A 16,000-nucleotide genomic window follows, 5' to 3' on the forward strand; every position below is an offset into this window, starting at 1 on the left:
ATGACGTCTTATTTCTGTAACATTGAAACGATCACATTGAATGCAGGGTGTAAGAGTATGTTCAGAGCCGTTTGCAGCTGACTGTCCATGACTGGTGCTGGGTTGATCCGCTCGGTCGGGTGCAATGAGAGATGGCTGTTGAGGCTGGCTGGATGTGGGATTTAGCAAAGCAGTATTGGAAGAACCAGAGGGATTTTGTTTATCGTTTTCTACAAGACCCCCACTGTGTTGCTGAAACTCAGCATTTGTAGGATTTGGGCTAAATGTTTGAGAGAGAGAAACATTTAATTGATGGATCACTTGTTCTAACCTGGATGGCGAATGTGGAGGTACATTGAAAGAATCAGACACATGTTGAACAGGGAGATTTTGATGCTCATTAACCAATTGTGTGATTTCGTTTATAGCATTTGTGATTTCCTGTTGAAACTCTAACAAATTATTTTGAGGCGAAAATAATTGAGAGAAAGAATTGTTTATTCGTTCGATGGCTCGTTCTACAGATAGTAAACGTTCAAGATCCCAATCCGGACCCGTCTGAATTCTGATGGGGGAATTTGGGGTTAGATTGAAAAATTTGGTTGCTGGCTACACATGGAGATTACGGAGTTCATTCACAGCTTCAAAGCATCTCTCATTTGCTGACTATCCATTTTTACAGAGGTCACAATTTAAAAGGTTAACTCTACTGTAGTGTCGAGGCCTTGGAGATTTCTTTCAGGAGAAACATGCAGGTCCTCAGAAGCTCCTCAGATTTCAAGCAGTAGTAAGTAGCGTTGTGACCGTAGTATGGAATTTGTCGAATGATCGAGTCCGATTCTGCATTAGAAGAGAACAACCATAATCAGGAGAAAATAGAAGATTAATTTATTATATTACTAGATAATTCTAGAAAAAAGGTAGCTCATATATATAAGAAGAGGTGAAAATACAATGATATCATAACTAATTGTACTTATAGATATTTATTGTACAGCATGAACGGGAATTTATTATACGGTGACCTAATTGTAGAAGAAATAGTTTCATACATAGAAATAGGTAAATGCATTGATTCATTATGATATAATGAAGAACAGAAGGACACATAAGGTTTATTCATTTTATTTTAAAAGGTGACCTAATTGTAGAAAAATAAATAATAAATTCATATGTGGAAGGATGTGTGAAAAAAAACACTGATTCATTACGATATAATAAACTAGTTGTAAATACCGGCAATTAGTAAAGAGGGACACAGGGAATTATTAATTTTATTTATTGTACAACATATAAATTAGTTGAAATTAAGATTTACCCGCAACAAGTCTTCGAAGCGTAACCACTTTCTTGACGAGATTCGGAATTACTTGATGGAATCTCTCAAGAGTAGAACATAGTTCAACGAGATTGGGTCTTTTCCTCTTTCTTAAGGACCATCTTCTCTGGATTGTATCAGGGGCTTCAAAAGTATAATTAAAAATAAATAAGTAAATAAACAGAATTAAATAAATTAATATATAAAAGGCTAATTATACAGAATATAGATGAAAAGTGGACAGAGGGTGCAAGGAGCGGAGGTCTGATTCAAACACACACACACACACACACGCACACACACATACACACACATGAGGAGCACGCTGCATGTCCTCACTTTGTAGAATGTACTCAGTAAGATAGCAGAACAAACACACACACACACACAGTAGGTTTGAACCGTGCAGAAAACTATTTTAAAGATTTAGTTTAAGACTATAACAAAATAAATGAAGAGAAATAAATAAAAATAAGAAATAAAAATTTGTAACTCACCATTTGATGGGCTGCCTCGGTTTTCTTGATCAGTTTGAGGGGTGCTTGTCGTGTGTAACTCACTGTTGGCTCCTGCAGCAGCTAGGGAAACTACTCCTGCAGACGGGAAACGCTGCTTATAAACGGGGTGCGTTACACGCATACAATGATTGCAGCAGAAATAAATACATAACAAGAAAAATAAATAAATAAAAAAGGCCAATTATACAACATATAGATTAAAAGTGGAGAGAGGGAGAAAGGAGCGGAGGTCTGATTCGGACACACACACACACACACACACACACACACACACACACACAGTAAGTTTGAACCGTGCAGGAAACTACTTTAAAGATTTAGTTTAAGACTATAGAGAAATGGGGGGGGGAGTTTGTACAGCAGTCGTGAACAGCTGGCGAGGATTCGGGGCTGCTGGCAGAATCCCGGGTGCCGATGTCTAAGAGAAGAGAGGTCGGCGAACCGCCAAGGGGGTAACCAGATCTATGACTTCCACCGGTTCTCGTTTAGGGGTGGACTCTTGACGGGTTTTGCTTCTGGGCCGGCTTTGACGCAGTTTGTTTATGCGCTGAGTTCCTCCCAGTGCAGTCTCAGAGCGAATTGCAGGCTGATGAGTGTTGGGCTGCTGGTAAGGGTTTTGATATGGGTTTTGGGCGATTCCATCTAAAAAGTCTAAAAGGAAAAAATAGAAACATGTTTGAACGATGTATTAGGATTTTATCACGGATATATTTAGAAAATTAAAGTAAATATCACCTAAATCCGATTGTGTTAACACAATGTCATCCAAGTCGAAGCCTGCGAGGTCTGCAAAAGAATTAAAAATATATTGTAATACAGCTATGATAATACTACAGCAACACATGACGTCAGAGACAGGATTCCAGCGTTGTGAGCCTCGGCGTGAATCTGGGCATTAGTGAGAACCCGTGGAGAAGCGGTTGCTGACATGATGCATCCGTGAATGCCTTGTAGCGATGGTAAGCGAACGAGGGTTAATATCCATATCTGGTACTGAGGCATGACTCGCGAGCGTATTGATTTTTGCGGACCGTTTAGATTTTACTGACATGCGATGGTCAGTGCCCTATTGAGATAAACAGTTGCGTTTCCTGTTTGATTCCCAACCTAACCGGGAAATGCGGTGTCATGCACTGACCTGCGCTGACCAGTCGGCTCTGTTGAATAAGATAACAGAGCATGTTCGTTGAAAGGACGGTTTTTTGCTTTTAGGTGTATGAAATGATGAGATAAAGCGCGGGACCGGTGCGGCAGGGAAATCCCTATTTGACAACGCTTTTTCTTCTCGGTTGTAATACTGAAGGAATCAGTAAACGCCTTTATCTTGGAGGGAAGACTGAATTGAGGTTTATGTCAGGTTTATATCAGGATTAAAGATTAAGGATTCCTTATTTCAATGCAATGGTGCGGGACAGAGGTTTTTTTCCACCGTAGGATCCGTATTCAGCAAAGTTTACATAGAGTCGGACGGGTATGCTGCTGAGCGTCAGCAAATCATGGATATAAACTAAATTAATTAACTAAATAAATTAATTATATGTGTATTAAAGGAATTAATAATTAAATGTGTATAAACTATGAAGAAATCAGTAAATGCCTTTAACTTGGAGGGAGAATATCAGGATTAAAGATTAAGGATTCCCTATTTCATCAGATTATTTCAACGCAGTAATTTTGTAGGACCAGTATTCAGCAAAGCTTACGTAGAGTCTGACAGGTATACTGCTGAGCGTCAGCAATACATGTATATAAACTAAATTAAAACTTTGAATGTGTATAGAATAAATAATTAAATGTGTATAGAATAATTAAATGTGTATAAACTAAATTAAATAATTAGAAATAATAAAATAAATGTGTATAGAATAAACAATTAAATGCATATAAACTAAATTTAAATAATTAAATGTGTATAAACTAAATAATTAAATGTGTATTAAAGGAATTAAATAATTAAATGTGTATAAACTAAATAAATGTGTATAAACTAAATTAAATTAAATGTGTATTAAAGGAATGAAATGTGTATTAAAGGAATGAAATGATTAGAAATAATTAAATAATTAGAAATAAGAATAAAAAATTAAGATAATCAATTTTTATATTAAATAATTTATTAATTATTGATTAATAATTAAGATAAGAATCAATTTTTATATTATTAATTCATTATTGATTAATCAAAAATTAAGATAAGAATAAATTTTTATATTAAATATTAATTATTGATCAATAATTAGGTTATCTAGAGGTCATCTAATGGTTATCTAGAGGTCATATAGAGGTCAATTAAAAAGGGGCGGGGCTTATCTTGACAAATAAATAATCCATCAAAATCGGATTAAAAAGTGACAGAAGGTGTCTCCTATGTCTCTCTCGCGTAGCTGGATTACCTTGTACGTCTACATCCAGTTGAAGAGTAAGTAACCTAATTGGTATAGCCAATAAATAACAAAATAAAATATATAAATTGAAAGTAAATTTGCACAAAACAGTGATGCAGTATGCTCTTATGTTTCGTTTTTTATCTATTAGAGAAAGTTAGGTTTCCCTCTGATAGAGCTTATCCAAGCATTGTGCACATGAATACAATGTTATGTGGATAATTCATGTAAAACTCTAATTTCTTGTATAGTTTATTTTTGGATATACTTTTTTTGTTTTACAGGGAATTTATTTGTTGCTTTCTTTTTCACACATTTGGCCTAAAAAGAAATGGTGCCTATAATATTATCAGTCAATTAGTTTTACTTCTGTTAATTTGACTGGCCTGTGTAAAATATTGTATTAATTTTTACATATGAAGTTGCTATATGTGAAGTACTGAAAGTTGCACAAGATACCCCCCCCCCCTTTGTAATGGTAACATATCAGATGTGCAAGTGTTATGCCCAAAGCATCAGGGGAACATTTACCAGTGCCCTGTACTCCACAGAATAATCCCATGGGAGGAGGAAGTGTGTGGTCTATTTGACCAAGCACAAGAAGCAACAAGTCCACAAAAGCAGTTTTGTGATGTCCCCCTGTGCCTGGTAGCTGATCGGAACAATTTTTTGGCTACTGTTGTGGAAAATGTTATTTGATATATGTAACTCTGATCATATATTGTCTGGATGCACCTGCATAACTTTCCCATGTGAAAGAAGCTCACATGCTTACAGATTTACTATTGTTTCCACATCCAAGGACACAGAGAGGAGTTGAGTTAGATAGGAACTGGATCGTACCAGTGAGTGCACTTGTCTGAAGACTACTCCCACTTTCTTTGTTAACCCAGAATGTATAAAAGTTTAGGGTGTTCTTATTCTCTTCGCTCTGTTTCCTAACTGCGTTGGGAGACAGAGACATTCAAACGCTCATGCCTTTGAATTAAATAACTTACAAAGACAAGGTGCATCTGTTCTTTTTTATGAGTTTTGTGCTCACTTAATTGATAATTATTAATATCCACTACAATTTGGCATTGATGCTGTACGGTCTCTTCGAGGTCGGTCGTGTTTTTCTCTCCTCTCCAGCTTTCACCCCCCTCCCCCTCTCCTACTTCTGTTGCTATGTCTTGTCTTTCTGAGCACATTCTTCATATCCACCGAACTCTGAAAAACATGGATCTGGTAAACTGATCTCTCAATGCTATTAATATTTTTTTTTCGACGGGTAAGTAATGAATGAAAGGGGGACCCGTCCTGTCCTGATTTGACTCATTTTGTTGGATACACCCTATAATCTTGGATGAAAAATGGTGTGTCTTTCGACTTTGTCATTCCTGGACGTTTGAAACGTTTGCATGTTTGGATTCAGGATACTTGGATTTCTACTTATTGGATTTGGTGTATTTTTGAAGTATCAGCAAATACAGCGGATGTCGGTAGCCATTTGGCCTTGATCAGGCTGCAGGTTGCATATGACACGCTCACTAAGGCGGTGAACGGTGTAATGCCGGTTCAGACGTGACGAACTGCATTTCCCATGATGCAATGTGGTCAAAATGGCCACCAACTCCCATCATGCAAAACGGCCTAAAATGGCTGCGACCCTAGCAACGAAGCAAAGAGATGACGTTGCTAGAGAAATGTATAAATCCCAGCAACAGACCGAAATCTCCCTTCTTCTTGGCATTTTGCCAGTCAGGGAAGGCATGCAGCTGCTCCACTCCGTGGAATTACCCCCCCCCCCCCACGCCACATGCTCGATAACTTTGCTGGACCAAAGATTACCGAAGCAGACTCCATTCCCTGTATTTGCTGACAGGAGGTCGACTTAAAAAGTATCTTTGAATTCCCTCTGATCAAAGACTGAGAGCCGCGTTATCTCCCGGTGGTTGAAAGAGGATCCCGTTTTTGTTTGGCCAAGCAAAGCGTCTGGAAGCCTGGAAAAGAGAAGGAACTTTCTCTTCCCGGCCCCGCGGCTGCAAACACCTGCGTTCGTCAAGACGCACCTGCTCGCTGAGCTGGATCAGATCGGCGGACTCGCAGCGCTCCAGGACACCCGCAAGGCACATCATAGTGAAGAAAAATTCCCCTCATCTTTTCTTTTATTTCTTTTTCACCTGTAAGGTGGTTTAGAAGTGCCTGAGCAGGTGTTAGGATTTTAGTTAAATGCTTTTTACTCCAAGACGGAGTGTATTAACTGTTGACTATTGTTCTGTTGAATGTGCACGCATTTGAAGGTGAATTTGGCTGTGCTGATTTGTGTTTCTTAAGTGACCCCGCCCCGGGTCGCTTCTTTAACTCTTTTTCCATCTTCTTCCATCTTTTCCCTTCTCTCTTTGCTTCCTCTTATCAGCGGATTCAATCTCTTTGTTTGAAACTTAGTTTGCGGCCTTTCTTTAAACTCACCAGTTAGCCGCTCCCTCTTGAAGCGAGGTACCACCCCCTATTAGCGTAAGCGTGGTGACATCATCAGTACCCTTCCCTCACGCATCAAGCAAGGTTGCAGACCCTATGTCATCATAGTCGCCATCTTGGGAGGGTGTCGTGTGACCGAACTATAGTTAGCTCAGCTGAACTAGCTTTTGTGAAAACACCAAAGCGTCCAGTGGGATTCTCAAAGCTGTTCTATCTGTCAATGCTGCTACGTCAAATGCCGATGATTTGAATGTGGTGTTTAAACAACCGTGAGCTGAACTAAGATTTGCTACCTCTCATTTTAATCCATTTTTTCTCCTTTTACTTCCACATATACTGTAGTTTGCATGTTTAGTTTAGTAGTGAGTAGGATTCCAATGTTGTTGAATCATAGAATTACTGTAACAGGGAATTGCTTTTGGTTCAATAAAACAACAACTGTGGAATAGTAATTGTTTGTGTTCATTCCAATTCACAATTCCATGGCTATTCAGCATTCAGAGCTACTTCCTTCTCGGAATTAACATCTGATATTAACACAGAGACATTTTCATTGGAGTGGTGATAAAAGGGTAACGGTTTAAACTCTAATTGCAGTTATAAGTGAGTTATCACCGTTGCTGGATTTTGAGTTGAATGACTCATAATTTAAAGTATAATACCAAATTATAATTAATAATAATAATAAGCATATCTTGTAATATTCTGAGTTTAGTTCTGGTTTATGTTATTAGTTTTAGTTTTCCTCCTCTCTCCTGTCTTTGATTATCTGGTTGTTTTGAGTTCTGTCTTGTCTGGATCCTCGTTTAGTTGTTGTAATGTTTTGGTTTACCTTGTTATTGTCATCACTTTTAGTCTTAGCCTGTTCTTCTGTCTTTAGGTTGTACTTCAGGGTTGTTTTGGTTTTTATCAGTTCTGGGGTTGCCTCTGTTCCTATTAGCCTTTTTAGTCTCGTCCCTCCTTGATTATTTCCACCTGGTTTTGGTTAATTAGTCCCTCCCCGTTTTAATTAGTCCCCGAGCTGTTTTCTGTTCTTCTGTTTTGAGCCTACCTGATCCCGTTTGGTTCTGATGGTCTCCCTGGATCCAGCTCTGTTCTGTCTCTGGGATCCAGCAGCTGTTAACCCCGGATTGTATTCCCGTTTTGTCCCCAAATCTGTTATTAAACCTTTTTTGCTCCCCCCAGGAGGGGTGGGGGGCAGGGGTGGCTAGGGTAAGGTGGGGGGGGGGGGGGGTTATTAGGTATTCAGGGGTTGAGGGGGGTTCTGGCTGGGTGTTGGCCCCCCCTCTTTGGGGGGCCTGGTCCGGGGGGCGTCTGGTCCGGCGGTGGGGCCGGGGGTTGGGCACAGGCAGTTGTATAGTTGAATTGGGGTGACCCCCCCTCTTGTGAGTGTTGGATGCGAGTGCTATGTGGGAATGTGTGTACAGCGTCTTTTTTTTGTAAATCTGTGTGTGGTGAGTGGGGCACTAGGGAGGGATGGTGTGAAAGAGTTTTTTTTTTCCAGGTATGGGTCCGGTCCGCTCCCTCTCCCAAGAACATCTCAAGTCTCCACTAAGGTGCAGAGCTCATGCCCCCACGTCCTGCCCTCCTCCGCTGCACTGGCAGGCGCCTAGGCCCTCTGGCGCATTGATGGGCCTCGGGTTTGGGGCGGGTTCCCGGGTGTGCGCCGACCCATTCCCGGTGGCTGCTTCGCGGGGCCTGCCCCCCCGGGGGCGGGGCGCCCCTGGGGCCTCTGGCCCTCAGAGCACATGGCCGGAACCACTTCAGCGGGGCTGGCTGCCGGCGGAGCCCACTGGCTCGTCCCCGCGGCTCTTGGGGGCGTCGGCATTGCGGTGGCTGGGGGATTTCCTCGGGGTCATCTCTCCTCTTTCCTTGGGAGGGGGGGGGTTGCAGATACCTTGTGTCGGCCCCTCTTGGGCACCCTGCTTTGCAGGCCCCTTTGGGAGTCCGGGGTTATGGTTCCCCTGCCTCTGTGCTCAGGGAAGGCGGGCCTTTAGTTCTCCACAACCACTATCGAGCTAATTCCTTCTGGATGATTTTCACCTTAACTAGTGCACTCTCACAAACTCCCACAGGTGCAGGGTTCCAGGTATTAAGTGTTCACTTATATACAGAAAGCCTGTAATTTATTTATTACTGTGAATGCAGTAGGCATTCACAGTTCTTGAGATCCTGTTTCTCTTTATTCTTTATTCTTCTTCCTCTTCTTAGTGTTTATTCTTCCTTTTGCGTTTTTACTGTTTAAAGTTTGATTCGCTTCTCCTCCTACAATTTTTCTCCGATTTCAACCATTCAACTTTTAAACTATTCAGCTTCTTCTGGAATGGATGGCTATGTCTTTTTGTACTTTTAACTCTTCAACTTTTTAAAATATTCATTCATTATTTTCTGCAAAATTACAGCGTTTTTTTCTCTCGTAGGAAATGAATGTAATTCACTAAAATTCCGCTCATTTCAGCTGCTTTTTGACAGCTTACTGCTTCAGCCTAGCCTCGTGAGACCATCCTGATCTCGCGAGGTTTCAAGGTTTCACTCGCAGATCAGTCTGGATACTCTCCGTTAAAGAAAATTTGGAGCCGTTCACCAAACGAACGTCCAATCAGCGTTGGCTTTGAGGCGGGTTGAGGTGTGACGCAACGGGAAGCGCGACAGTTCAGTCTAAAGAACATGGCGGCTTCAGCCGATGAAACTAGCGTTAGCATGGCTATCGAGCAAGTTTTATCAGAATTACAGAGTATTTTTTGCTGGGCTAACGAGCCTTTACTTGCAGCAGCAAGAGTAGCTTGGCTTGTGGTTGTGTTTTCGTCGTCGCTCGTAACAGAGCGACGACGAATCTGATTGGTTTATTTGGCCCGTCTATCACCAACATAGGCCAATCAGCTGACCAGTATTTTCGCCCCTTCCCAAAATTACTTCAACGGAAGGTTTCCAGATGGATATGCGGAGCAAATCTATCTGGCGGAGTCAGGTAAGCTTCAGCCTACTTTCAGCTAGAAACGTCATTCAACTTTTAAAATGTAGTGATATCTTTCAGCTATTATGGTGTATTTCAGCTTTTTCATATCTTTACCATTTTCATATAGTACCTCCTTAAAATAATTTTGGCTTTTCAAGAAATTCAGCAAATAACATGCGTTGCTATGGTCGTCAAGTGGCAGTTGGTAGAGTGCTGTTATAAGAATTATTATTTTGAAGTCACTATGGCCTCACACCACTCGGACAGAGGAGGCCTGGAGACCTGATGTCTGTGTATAAGATCCACTATTTGCTGATTGCAAGGCCAAATGCTGCAGCTGCTGAGGGATACTGATTGTTTACGATAGACTGTCTTTGTTATGTCTCAAACCAAGGCCACGGTGCAGTATTAGGGGAAGCCCGAAAAGCGAGGCAGGCAGAGACAGGGCAGACGCAGACCGCAGCGGAACTGTGGGGTGCGATTACTTTCCATCTATGTGAATCTCTGCTCTGTTTCTCAATAAAAGTGGTGGAACGTCATTACCACCGTCTCGTCATTTAGTAAAGATGGGAACTCAGTTACTATTGTTTAATATTCCACCCAAAACTCCCATAACAATTTGGCGTAAACGAACAAGATCTCCGACCGACGAGCGAGGGAGTCCGAGGACAGGAGCTGTTTTGGCCAACCCGGAGAGGTTATCCGGCCTCTGGTACCCTGAATGGATTTTCAAGGGACGTGGAGAAGCTCCTGGTCTCGGAGCGTCTCTGGGCGTCGGCGCGAAGATCCGAACCTTTCTTTCATACCTCAAGAAATTTTTAAATTTAAAACTGTAAACCTAAAAGGTAGTAAAAGTAAAAGCCGGTAGAAATAATGAATTATATTTAATCCTTAAGGCAAATAAAACAGGGTTCGCAAAACCGAATGGTGACTAAGGTTTAATCATTAAACTAAAATTCAAAAATTAATTAAAATACGTTTTCAGCTGAAATACAGACTCTCCCGCTGGGGGGAGGAGGGGCAGAACGATTTTCACCTGGGAAACAAGACCGGGCTGAGCGATTTGCAGCTGGTCAAGGGAAGTCCTTCTGTCCAGTTGGGCAGAGGCTGCCCACTAGTGTAGTGGGTGAAAGCGGCAGGGATGCTTAATTCCTGACTTCTGTGTAGACGTACGCAGATTTGAAAGGAGATCTCGATCATTATACCCAAACGATCATCAGATTTGAGGCCTTTCATTTTAGTTGGTCGATCTCGCGGAGGACTTATCAAAAAAAAAAAAAAAAGTCCGGGAGGCGGAGTATTCAGTATAATGGGTCAAAGGCAGAGTTCTCGGGGTCGAGCCTTTCCCCAGGGTGAGACGTTCGATTTCATGCTGAAAAAGTAGGGGCCCACAAGCATGACATGCATAAATTATTTGAAATGATTTGATTAAACATGCAGATTCTCACAGAGGGGTTATTATTATTATTACTATTATTTTATTCTATTGCAGTACTGCTACTAAATAATAAAAATAAAATTAGAAAAAAAAGGAAAGCGAAAATTTAACAAAATGAATAAAAACAGGAAAACGGAAACGGAACTAAAAAGGCGTTGCACCGGGGAAGCGTTTACGTGGGGACTGACAAGAGACACTTCCGTTATGGGTAAAAGTGTTCTAAACTGCTAATAAGGACGTATAACTTTCAAAAATGGGTAAGCGTCCAGGTGTCTGTGGGTCACAGAGTTGTGTTCTTGCGGGACTGAAGCGTAAAACCGCGTGTGGACGAAACATTCGTAGGTCGTAACCAGCACACGCTCTCCACTTTTTAAACTAAGCGGGAACTTAACGCGTTGAAAACATCTTTCGGCGTTGACGTTTAAAAATTATGAAAAACATAGAACTATTTAAGATGGTGAAAAAGCAGGCCTGCACGTGTTTGTCTGTCTGAATGTCATCGTTTGTATGTAACTGTACGTATGTATGTATTGTATGTAACTAAACGTTAATCTGTGTGAATTAATTCGGGGTTAAAATTAATGTTCATGGTTTCAGAATGTTCATTTGTTTTGGGAGAACTGCAGCTCCGTAATTCAAATGACATTTTAAACATGGACTATGTTAACAAAAAGGTAAAGGAAAAGAGATACTTCAATAATAACGTTTGTTTTTTCACATTAAATATCTGGACCAAATTAAATTGATAAACGGAGAGATTAACATGGCTAGAACGAAAATATTTCATCTTTGTTAGACAATTGGAACTGGTAATAAGCTTTACATAAAGCTTCTTGAGTTTACTGTATGAAATTAGATCCTATAACTTGTTTTTTTAGCCCTAAAGTAATTAAAATTACTGAGATCTCAGTGCCTATAATAATAATGATTCATCACAAACCAGTCCAGTTGAAAGAAGTTTAGAAATACATTATTTTTGATTTAAATAGATGGGAAAAAACTGTGCTTTGAAAAAACTGTATGGAACTAAATACGGTTGCTTTTCTAATGGTTTTCTATTCATTTATTTTATTTATTTTTTACTTGGGATTTGAATGCAACTAATGAGAAATTTTGAAAAGCGTCAAAATATCAGAAGGCCATGTTACACGCGTCAACAGTTACAAAATCATCTATGTTATTAGTTATGCTGAACTGAGGTGAACCTCAGAGGGACAGTATAACCTGAGATGGACAATAGATATGATAAACAAATCTGACCATGATGTAAACATCTGAATGTTATGGCAAGGCTGGGTCTGTGTGTTCTGGCCTGGGAGCACGAAAACTATGTCAGAGGGAAAAAATAAAATAAAGCCAGCTCCTGAAGGGTTAAATTCTAATTCTAATCTTGGGTTTGTTTTGTGTAGCCTTCTCAATGTGCTGAATTATGGGGAAAACTTTTATCGTTTATAGAGAAACACTGGAAGTTCAAAAAACTAAAAGGGAACAATCATTGCATTAAAGTTTCACCCTTGAACAATTAAGATTGAAAAGGTATATATAAATAAAAGTATTACTAACAGCAAATACACATGGTCAAAAGGACCAGAAAGAAATCAAAAGTTGTAATAAGTTAATAATGTATGACATATTAGAAAAGACATTGTGCTCCTTGGAAGACAATTTTGTTTTAGTTTTTTTTTTTTTTTTTTTTTTCTTTCTTTTGGAGGCGTTTTGGACAGAGTTTCAAAGGAAAGGTGAAGAATAGATACCTTCCCAGGATCAGCAAGAAAAAGCAGAACAACATCACGTTAAAGGGACACTAAGGGGACCAGGGGTTTTGGCTGCATGCTATTAACACTCTTGTTTTCCTCTGAGTTATTGCTTTCAGATTAAAGGAGACGCCACCTTTCTGCTAACAGAAGACTCTGAGAAGACAGTGCTAGCAGTGCGGTAAGGAGTAATAATCAGATTTGGACACTAAATTATACTTAGTTTTAACCATTTATGCCAGGAGATCTTCCAGCGGGAAAGGTGGCGTCTTAAAGATGTTTGTTGCTTTCTGTTCTATCTTTCTACTTCTTTTTCTTTGCAAAGAAACCTGGTCAATATGATAGGATTGTGCTAACATAGAGATTTAGTCTCATTTTAGACATTCTCAGATGCGAGAGAATGCAGAAACAGTGCCGCAGTGCCATGGGGGCTGATCCTTGGGACAAGGACTAAAGGTGATGTCATTGACTTCAGCCTGATCCAGTTTTGAGTTTTATTTTGTCAGAGACAAAGTTTGATTTATTTTTTTCTATCCTTTTGTTTCTTTTATGTTTGTCATGTTAGAGGGAACACTGTAGTTAAAATGTTTGTGACTGTTTTGCTGTAATTTCTTTTCAACCTATGGAGCGTTTTCTTTGGCAAAAAATGCTGGCAGAATTCATTCTGTTTGCAGGTGTGAGGACTGGAGGATGGACTCTTGATGAGAAGGAGAATGTTGGGCTGCTGAATTTAGACATTGGACTGAAAAAGGACATTGACTGAGGCATCGGACAACCTTCGACAACAAACACAGATGAGTTCTGCAGACACGACTTCATGCATTTCACTTCAGATTTTGTTGTACACAATTAAAACAAAACACACATTACAAAACACATTAAGATTATATAAAGGGGAAAACTTTTAAAGAAGCACCTTGATGGAATCATGGAGCAACTTAATAAATTAAGTGGGTATTAATCAACAGTTTAATAAATAAATAAATTAATTCGTTTTCACTATATACGTAGAGTAATCTGAACTTTTTAAATAGCATTTCATTTAATGAACATCTTAGAGCAAGCTGATTTCTGCCAATCAGGCAGGCATCAATAAAACGCAAAGAAAAGGTTACTGGCTAAAATGGATATGGTTGCAATAAAATTAGCATAATGACACATCCTACTAACTAACAGGGGTAAATTTAGGATTAAAGCATCAGTGTACAATGGTTACACAATTTATGGAGATTTAATATCTTTCAACTAGAACACAAATATCTCAATAGTCTTTTTGACCAGTTAAACATCCTAAGGGAAAAAACACATAACACTGAGTTTTAGCTAACTGTTAACCTAGGGGCTTTTAGATCAGGATAATTTAATGGTTATCGTCTTACATACAGAAAATATTAGTAAGTAAATATTAGTAAGATTAATTTAATTAGATTAAATTATGGGGACATTTTGGATCTGGTCAGGATGGTTGGGGGGCTGTGATGATGAAAGGGTAACAGCTCGAAGATGTATCAATGAATGAAGGTTTTCTCTGAGGAACATTAAAGCAACAAAGACATCCCACATTGGAACTCCTGTTGTGTAAAGAACATCTTGAACAGGACATAAGGTGAGATCCTTACAATGAGAGACGTTCCACACAGGGGGGTGTGGAGACCCCTGGGGCATGGCACCCAGGACGAGCTGCTGTGGACTTGACACAGCTGGTGGAACCAGAGGGACGGTCCCATAACAAGTGCGCACTTTAGAAATTCAACTAATTCTTCTACTCCGAACAACTTCTTCTCACTCGCTCAATTTTCAACCTATCCACATAAATTATATATCAAAACGTATGAATTTTTGTCTGGATTCAGGAAATGTAACCCTCATTGGTGTGGCATTTATAGATCTTTCGCAAATCACCTCAGAGCGACACAAACCCAAAACCTCCCCCATTCATTTCCTATGGAGCGGTTTTGAAAAATGAGGTTTGAAAATCCAAAACATCACACGTTTTCGCATCGTCACTACTCCTAAACCGTTTGTGGACAGACATGAGACTTTCACACATGAATGTCCCAACCCTTCTGGCACTCACAAAAAAGGAATTTTTTGGATAACTGTTAAGGTTTTGCCGCAGGAACAATTTGTTCGGCAGTAGCGAATGTGCAAAATCCTGAAAATGCTTTAGAGCTGCATTTTTCCACATGATCCACTTTTTTACATCGTCGCTGTGCCTACACCGATTTTTGTACAAACATAAAAATGAGCAACATAGTCCTCAAAAGCCTGCTGATACTCACAGTGAAATAATTATTTTGATATCTCTTATACTTATTCAGCTAGAGCAATTTGTTCGGGACTGTTTTTAGAGGATTTTTAAAATTCCATAAAAATCCTCTCTATATCATGATTTTTTATGTCTTTATTAAAACATTTCCAGCAAAAACTGATAGTTTGTCCTGTTCTCCTATCCGTTAATAAATAAACGCAGACAAAATTACGTCTCTGCCATTTACGGATCAGGAGATATGGAGCGTTGTGCGAAGCAAAGTTCTCCATTGTAACCCAATGGGACATATTTTGAGCAAAGTGTCTGCACTTCTGTAGACTGGCCCGCTGAAGGTGTGAGCGAGTTTCAATGACGACGGAACTCTGCTGACCAGAGGGAGAGGCTCCATTGAGACAGAATGGAAACTTTCGACGCTCACCGCAGTTGCTGTGATTAATGTAGGAATCTGAAATTCGCACAGTCACTTCCTCTTGACATTTTAAAAATTTCAAGTGACTTTCAGCCATGTGTCAGTTTTCTGTCCCATTTTGGATTTCACATGCTTTCCTATTGGGCCTTTGCTTCCAACAGGACCTGGCATGATGCCCAGACACGACCCAATTGGCCAATACAGCACCACCCACCTGTGGGAAATGGCGCTACACACCATTTTGGTCAAATGTTGATTTCTGGGCCCAGATGTGGTGAGGCTGAGTTGCTAAAGGAGGCCGATCTGACCCATGATCTTTGGTCACGTTTGGTGACATTAAGTATTGGCACCCCTTTTTGAGGCATTTCCCAGTACAGGATTTGGACCAAACTGACAGAGTACAATCACCCGGTGATACTGAACACAACCCTGTTAGCGGCTAATGGTTAGCATGTTGCTAACCGGAAGTAGCTCTAGGAAGGTCCTACAAACTTCTGCTTTACAGAGTCTGT

At 40.1% G+C, this 16,000-nt stretch overlaps 1 long non-coding RNA gene across 1 annotated transcript; it reads right to left on the minus strand.

Annotated features, from left to right (window-relative positions):
* Nucleotides 1-456: 456 nt before the first annotated feature.
* Nucleotides 457-1,887, minus strand: LOC118559244. The gene is made up of 3 exons (XR_004928717.1): nucleotides 1,795-1,887; nucleotides 1,298-1,441; nucleotides 457-819 (listed from the first exon to the last, which is right to left on the minus strand). It is a non-coding gene; the product is annotated as an uncharacterized LOC118559244 (long non-coding RNA).
* Nucleotides 1,888-16,000: the final 14,113 nt, after the last annotated feature.

The sequence above is a fragment of the Fundulus heteroclitus genome, unplaced genomic scaffold (genome assembly GCF_011125445.2).
Source record: "Fundulus heteroclitus isolate FHET01 unplaced genomic scaffold, MU-UCD_Fhet_4.1 scaffold_250, whole genome shotgun sequence".
Lineage (NCBI taxonomy): Eukaryota > Metazoa > Chordata > Actinopteri > Cyprinodontiformes > Fundulidae > Fundulus > Fundulus heteroclitus.